Below are 7,045 nucleotides of genomic sequence, written 5' to 3'. Positions count from 1 at the left end.
TGTCACACTGGGTTAGTAAACTAATGTGTGATAAAAGAGTGCAGAGAAGAAGAAGATGGTGATCAAATATTGTTGTCACGGTCCTATTAATAAGCTGTTGTTTGTGTTTTCAATTCTTATCTTTTTTCTTCTTATTTCCTTGTGTATTTGAGGGTGTTTGCCATTTTTATGTTCCCACTGTCTTTGTCTTGCTGGTTTTGTAGGTGAATTTAATGATGGAGTACAGACATATGGTCCAGAAAACTGACCTCCTAAATCACTTTTCCTTGACCTCAGTGGAAAATGTCATGAAAAGGTGGGAAACTGAATTTATAAGAGCTTAGGAAATGTGAAGTATGTGGACAATCTGACTGCACTTGCACTAGACTTCTTAACAATGTGATGATGAATGTCTGTCCTTTTGAAACTAGAATGTCCAGAAGATGAACTTACAAAAAATGAAATTGCAAATTGCAGAAAAAGTAAAGTATTGCCTAAAAAAATAAAATATATTCATTTTTGAAATGAAATATTTTGTGCTGGAGACTGATCCAGGGTAACCCCTTTCCACCTTTTTGTTGAAGATTTCTGTCCACAAAATAAAATTCCCTGCTCCCCTTCACCACCTATCCAAGATGACCCAAAGTTCACTTTATGATAATCCTAGAGACTGAAAATACAGGAATGGACATGACTAATGCCAACTGAACTATAGCAAAATGCAAAACCACTTTGATCAGTTAATGTAGCTCATAATATTGATTTAGAGAGCTTCTATAATGCAAGATCATTTCTTGATAAGAAGCAGATTTCTTCACAGCACTGTATTGTTTGTAGTTAACCTTTAATCTGTTCCAATGAGGGATCCTTCCTTATTATTTAGAGAAATCAAACAATTATGGCTGTCAGAGAGATTTTTCCAGGTCACTTCACTCGGTTAGTAGTGTCCCTCTGCAAATTTAATCATCTGACTGCACCCTTGGTCTCCCTTTCAGTTTACTTCTTGTTTTACTTTGAAGATTAGTCCCTCATTTGGCTTCTTTGTTTTTACTTCCCAACTTTTTTCCACCCTTGTTGTGTCTGATTACCTTTTCTTCATTAGTCTGTGTCTGTTCTGTTGTCAGCTTCCTTGTTAGGATTCTCACTTTCAGCTTTCATGTCTTCATTTGGCTCTTTATATGCTTTGTACCTTTTATGCGTTTAATCCCCCCCCTAATAGTTATCAAAGTGCCTTTTCGTACCTACTATTCTGTCTTGGTTGTTTGTCTGTGCTTGATCAACATTATTACTACAATATGCCAATTGTGTTTATGCTTTGAATATTACATAATGTCCACATCTTCCAGTAACATAATGTCTGCACTACTGTTGCACTTACTGCTTTTTATAGGCAGCACTCTGTAAACTGATAACTGCAACATTTACTCTAAGAGGTCTGAGCTGATGAAACATTATGTTAAAAAATGGCTGCTCTTAAAAAAATACGCCCTTTGACGTTTAGATTTAAACCCACTGGAGCTCTGGAATAATAATGCTTCATTATTACCGTCAGCTATCTTTTGAAGACTGAACACTACTTATCAGTCTTTGCAAACACTTCAAGCATTTGAAATGGTTAGATCTTAACACCAAGTTCCCCATGAATCAGCTAAAGAGTACACGTGATTTGATTTCCTTCGGTTTTTCTTTGTGAAGCCCTCCTCCGTGTCTAATCGCTTTGTATCATTTAAAACCTTTCAGCTTTGCTAAAATAGGAGGTTAATAATGGTTCTAAAAATAACATATACAATATATATTTAACACATATTAAATTATAAAAAAAAAAATATAGGACTTTTAACTCTGGCATGAAAAGTCAAAATAACAAACATCAAAGACCAGACTAGTTCGATCAGGTACATCGCTGGAATATCTGTTGACTAAAGGTCACACAGTTGAAATATGACTCAGAATGTTGCATTAGACTGTAAATCCTCTCTTTCTTCCCTGATCTCCAAATCCCACTGTAGAACATCTCTGGTATACTCAAACCCAAGAAATATCTCACATCTCTTGGCAGTGTTAATATTAATTTAACTGAAAAACAATATCAATCATTGCTCTTTTAAATAGTAATTGTGATTTATTTAATATTGAACAAATGTCTTTTCCTGAATGATCCTAGTCTTAAATCAGTTTTAAATCAGCATTCTGCCCAGATCCTTGAAATGTAGTCAAGCGAATATGATTTTTTCAGGAGTAAATTTATTATGATATTGGGAATGTTGGTGGATTTCCAGACCAATGTTGGAGAAAAATCCAAAACGACTTCATTCTTCTTTGGCAAGTATTTGGTACAATGTGTGCTTTTTGTCATGCTGCATAATCCATTTTCACTTAAAATTAAGCTTATTTCTGTTATAAGATGCAAAAATACCACTGAAACCATGATACTCACACCACCGTGTTTCATTGCTGCGACACAGTAATACCACTGGTATGCAGTGTTTTCCTTTATCCAAACACAGTGCTTTTCATTTTAAAAATAAAACTTTAATTTTGGCTTCATCCACCCACAAACATTGTTTCAGCAGCCTTCTGGCTTGTCCTCGTGATTAGCAAACTGTAGATAGGCAGCAGTGTTCTTTTTGAGGAGTGCTCGATTTCTCCTTGCAGCCATGCCAAGGACACCATTGTTGTTCAGTGTTCTCCTGATGGTGGACTTGTGAGCATGGACAGTGGCCAGTGTTAGATAGGATTTATTAGAAATTACCTTTTTGACTTTCAGGGCTATCACACGTCTTGCTCTTGGAGCAATCTTTGTTGGTTCTGTAGAGGTTGATACTGTTTTTGAATCTCAATCATTTGCACACAGTGTGTCTGACTGTGAATTTGAGTCATGATCAGCACATTGTGTTTTGTTTCCCCTGAAGAACTCATAAATCTTCTTTTGTTCATGATAATAATTCACTTCAAATATGTATTGTGAGGATAAGACTTTCATAGATCCTGGTTCTTTGCATAAAACCAGTGCACACACTCATGACTGATTGTTATTCTACTGACTGAGACCACCGGATTCTTATTTCTCTTGCAGTTTTACTGCATATCCTCAGGAACCACATATTTTTTTTCCTTCTCCCCTCTGTAAAAACAGTTAATGTCTTAAACAAATATATGGCTAAGTGCAATATTTTCTTTGGTTCAGTTGAGTTCTTTTATTTTAATTTCATTGGATGTGTTAAACTCAGGTAGTTTTGGGTAATTATTTATACAGAAATATCAACTTTAGTTTTTTTTTTTTTTTCAATTGGAAGAAATGTCACAGGAAATATATATGGCCAGATCTGATGTGGGGACATAGTCATAAAATCCTCAGTCTACTACTCTGAGTGTTGTTGGACCGATGATTATTGGACCACAGGCTACACAAATATACTTTATTTTAACTAACATGTTGTTTTTATGTCATAATTTTCCATATTCCCCAATTTGATATTTTAGAAACAAATAATTTTTGCTGCAGAATCCTTATGCTGCATCAACATTGTTTTAGAATATGCAACAAAAGAAAGAAAAGCTGCTGTGAAAATGTAAACAAAATCTGATTGAACATAGAGCACTGAGCATTGAACATATGAAATTCAACTGCTTACACTGAAAAAATGAACCATTTAAAGAACAATAAGTTAATTTTGAATTTGATGGCAAGAACATGTCTTTAAAAAGTTGGGTCAGTGCCATCTTTACCACAGAGTACCATCCTCTTTTCTTTTAACAACACTCCACAAATGCCCGAGAACCGAAAAGATCTGTTTCTGGGCTTTTGGGAGGAGAACGTTGTCTCATTCTCATCTCATATAGGAGTCTAGCAGCTAAAGAGTCCTAGATCTTCTTTGTTGTATTTTTCATTTCATGCTGTATCAAATGCTTCCAGCCTACACGCAGGCCAGTTTAGAACCTGGACTCTTCTACTATGAAGCTACACTGTTGTAATATATGCAGTATGCATTTTAGCATTGTCTTGGTGAAATACCCAAGGCCTTTGATGAAAAAATCTCATCTGGATGAAAGCATCCGTTACCCTAAGACCAGTACATACTGATAGTGCCTTTCAAGATGCGGGGGTTGCCAATAGGCACTAATGCACCCCTATACCAACAGAGATGCAGCACCGATAACAGTCTAGATGGTCCCTCTTCTCTTTTGTCAGAAGAATGTGGCACTTATATTTTCTCCCTAAAATGTTCCTCAGCCCTTGCCTGTTTTTAATGCAGTCCCACCTGAAGGCATCTAATATTTATTTTTGGCCTTGTCCCTTGCACTCAGAGATTTCTCCGGATTCTCAGAATCTTTTTATGATATTGTTTACTATATATGATGAGATATTCAAAGTCTTGTTTTGTGTTCTGAAATTGTTTTCCAAGCTATAGACGCAGTTTTTTTTTTTTTTTGCTGATCGGTGAACCTCTGCCTCTCTATGATGCTATTTTTATACCCAGTCATGTTACCAACCAATTGCCAGTTAACCTAATTAGTTGCAAAATGTTCTTCGAGCTGTTTCTTTTTAGTGCCACTTACTTTTCCACCCTTGTGTTGCTAGTTAACTTATTCGTATTTTATTAACATATTTTAACATATTATTAACACATTTAATCTATGTCTCAGGCAGCATAACAGCTTTTTGGAATTAAGATTGTAAGTAGCAACTCTCCATAAACAACAGAATTATGAAATCCAAGTTTAAATGTTGTTTTCTTTTCCATTTAATTAACTTACCATGGGACAGGTGCGGATCTATCTTCTGGGGATCTTGTAGCCAGTCTGCTTGCTGGTGAGCAGACAAATGAGAAAATACAACTGGGATTGAAGACTGGGTTAAAGACAGATGGTGCAATGGCAAATTGTATGACATCTTACTTCATGTAACTGTGACCAGACAGAGGCACTTAATTTATTTTAATTCCAGCTTATGAAATATAAGAGGAGCTGCTTTGAACAGATTTATTACACCACGCTTTGTTGCTTGCAGATACACATTTTCTCGCAGCTGGTGAATATTGTTTCATTTAATGCTGAAAAATGTTTCAGTAGATCGGGCAACATTCCCATTGTGTTAAAGCTTATGTAAGTCTGCTTAGCGGTAGTTATATAAATGAAGAATGTTTATCAAATCTGAGCCTTTGAAGTAAAGTTCATCCATTTAGCAACTCAGGTAATGACTATAAGCCCACTGGATTACTTAGTAAGTGAGAGATGAAGCAAGGGGATCTTCTGGAGTGGGCATGCTCATTAATTTTTCTAGAGATGCTGAAGGCAGGACTTCACGTGGTTGTACAGTGAGCGCCCCTTGGGTTCATGTCAGCGCTGTACTGAGAGCTGGTTGTACAACCAGAGGCGCTGTGTTGGGTTTTGTTTTTCTCATGTAGAATGAAAAACAGGTCCGATGAGGTGTCTGCCGGCTCCAGCAGTGCTCTACTGGTTGTTATGGTCGACTTGTCTCATTTCTGGAAGGTGCAAAACTTCACCTATTGGGGGAGTTGTCATTCTATCAGCAGGAGAGGAAGATAACACTTTTGGCAAGGCATCTAACATTCTCTCAGAGAGGAGAGCAGCAGGAGGTTGATGAATGTAGAGGAAAAACATGTCCTCATTGTTATGCAAGAAGACTGAATTATAGTTGTTATAGATACTGCATTTGGTTGATTCAAGCTGTGAATTTAAATATTCATATAATTTGCAATGATCTTGTGTTAACTTGAAGCACTATCCAATTTCAGGACAGTGCATCAGTATCAGTGTTGAGATACAATAAGCTATGAGAATAAACATTGCATCACTGATACACGGATACAGAAGCTAAAATCCAGGCTATTATTTATGTTTTACTCACTTTTCTTTTCTTTTTAATTATTTGGTGCATATGTTTTTCTGCAGTATCCCACAGATTTTAATCCAGTGTTTGTCTCCAAAATAATCAGCTGGGATTTAAGAGGGAATTTTGTGTGTTTACAGTGGATGTTGTGGGATGTTTCTTGTTTTGCCTTAATGCCACAGGAACTTGCAAAAAAGGCTTTGAAGTGAACTGTATAGGAGGCTGCTAATGAAACCCTCATCTCCATGTGAGTGCTTTGAGAAACAACAAGGGAAAGATGTCTCACGTTAGCTTATTTCTCTATTTGACATGTTTGAAAAAACGAATATTCAAGAATACTACATTGATTCAATCGGTATGAAAACTACCAAAGAAATAAGTTCCCTAAAAGATGGATGCATGTGGCAACCAAGGTCGCGTCAGGTTGTTGGTCAGGAGGCGGAGAGAGGTGAGGGGTGGCCTGATGAGGCAACGAGCAGCAGCTGAGTCCCATTAACTCTCCATATCTGTCCCCGTCCTTCAGCACAGTTACAACCTATTCCCACTGCTTCGCCATATGGTGGCTTCATCTTTTGCTGTATGGGCTTTATTTCATGAAAATAATCTTTTGCTGCCGTCCTCCTCTTTTCATTTCTTTTCAGGTGCAGGAGAGGCTCAGCAGGAGACGTTTCGAAAACTTCTCCAATTGTGACAAGACTCGCCTGCCCCTGCGGGATGAGCAATCCTTTTGTTTCCCATTTTATTGTTCTGATTTTGTTTCAGAATTGCTCTATCATCCATTTTCCTCAGCTCGCTGGTAAATGAATGAACCTCTCTTGCTATGTCCTTTGGTTGGGAGAAATGAAAGAGGAAAGAAAGAGCAAGAGTTCAGGAAAAAGAAAGAAAAACCTCCCTCTGGTGTTTTGGGCTTGTTGCTGTGCGCCTCTTTTCCTGGGGGCATCATAGTAGTTTTACTAGGTTTGGCTTAGGTTGCTGAGTTGAGTTGGAATGGAATAAGATTAAACTGGAAAAGAAGAGTATGGGGAAAGGGCAGCTGAGTGACTTTTTTTTTTTTTTTTTTTTTTTAGCTTCTGTGCACATGAGTTTAAGAAGACTGATGCTTAGTTTCAAGTTCATACTAATTCTATTCCCTGTACTTTATGCTCCCTCACAGTGTAGACACTGTTATTGTAGAGACTGATTTTGCACACTTTAACAAAATATCAGTGCTCC

This window comes from Mchenga conophoros, linkage group LG4 (genome assembly GCF_057382185.1).
Source record: "Mchenga conophoros isolate Kocher_MC1m ecotype Shallow Benthic linkage group LG4, M_conophoros_male_GT1.1, whole genome shotgun sequence".
Lineage (NCBI taxonomy): Eukaryota > Metazoa > Chordata > Actinopteri > Cichliformes > Cichlidae > Mchenga > Mchenga conophoros.
Note: the sequence above shows the minus strand (reverse complement) of the source record.